Source organism: Anolis sagrei, chromosome Y (assembly GCF_037176765.1).
Source record: "Anolis sagrei isolate rAnoSag1 chromosome Y, rAnoSag1.mat, whole genome shotgun sequence".
Lineage (NCBI taxonomy): Eukaryota > Metazoa > Chordata > Lepidosauria > Squamata > Dactyloidae > Anolis > Anolis sagrei.
In genome coordinates, this window is record NC_090035.1 from 69,407,130 (window position 1) to 69,408,368 (window position 1,239).

At 47.3% G+C, this 1,239-nt stretch overlaps 1 non-coding gene and 1 pseudogene across 1 annotated transcript; both read right to left on the reverse strand.

Moving 5' to 3' along the window:
* LOC137095737 (U2 spliceosomal RNA) lies at positions 1-165 on the reverse strand (annotated as a pseudogene).
* A 232-nt stretch (positions 166-397) lies between these two features.
* Positions 398-586, reverse strand: LOC132782194 (U2 spliceosomal RNA). Its single transcript, XR_009632039.2, has one exon. It is a non-coding gene; the product is annotated as a U2 spliceosomal RNA (small nuclear RNA).
* Between the last annotated feature and the right edge of the window lie 653 nt (positions 587-1,239).

Genomic DNA, 1,239 nt, shown 5'->3' on the forward strand with positions numbered 1-1,239 from the left:
ATCGGGGGCTCCAATACCAACCTGCAGGCACTGCAATACCAGGTTGATGCATGGAGTGGACAGAGCAAGCTCCTGTTCCAGCTCCTATTTCCAAAAAACCATTTAATATATAGTTCTCAAATAGAGAACTATATATATATATATATATAGTTCTCAAATAGAGAGCCCCCCCCCCCCGGTGGCGCAGTGGGTTAAAGCACTGAGCTGCTGAGCTTGTTGACCAAAAGGTCGCAGGTTCAATTCCAGGGAGCAGCATGAGCTTCCGCTGTCAGCCCTAGCTTCTGCCAACCTAGCAGTTCGAAAACATGCAAATGTGAGTAGATCAATAGGTACCGCTCCGGCGGGAAGGTAACGGTGCTCTGTGCAGTCATGCCGGCCACATGACCTTGGAGGTGTCTACAGACAACGCTGGCTCTTTGGCTTAGAAATGGAGATGAGCACCACACCCCAGAGTCAGACATGACTGGACTTAATGTCAGGGGAAAACCTACCTTTACTTTTACCTCTCAAAGAGAGAACATATCAGATATTAAACTGATAAGAACAGATACTATACTTGATCTTAGCCAAAAGGCTGAAAAGCGATAATAATAATAATAATAATAATACTCCTGACCTCACAATCATGTTAAAAAACAAAGTATGGATCGTCGAAGTGGCAATCCCAGGTGACAGCAGGAGTGCAGAGAAACAACCAGAAAAGCTGACACGATATGAGGCTTTAAAGATCGAACTGCAAAGACTCTGGCACAAGCCAGTCAAAGTGGTTCCAGTGGTGATCGGCACACTGGGTGCAGTGCCTAAAGACCTTGGCCTGCACTTAAACACAATTGGCGCTGACAAGATTACCATCTGCCAGCTGCAAAAGGTGAAGAATGCACGCATTATTCGCTGATACATCACACAGTCCTAGACACTTGGGAAGTGTCTGACATGTGATCCAATTGAACAGTCAGCAGTGTGTCTGCCGTGGACGCATCTTGTTGTGTTTCAAATAATAATAATAATAATAATAATAATAATAGGAGCAACTTCCGGAGCCACCCAGTCCAACCTGCTTCTGCCATGCAGAAAAAACACACTCAAAACGTCAACAGGGAGGTCCTGCAGGCCGCACTGGTGCCTCGTAGTCCCCCCTTTTCAGGCTGCACCCACACTGGTGCCTCATAGATCTCCCCTTGCAGGCCGTGCTGGCTGCAGAGACGAGAAGGTCCTGCAGGCCACATGCTACCTGGACGG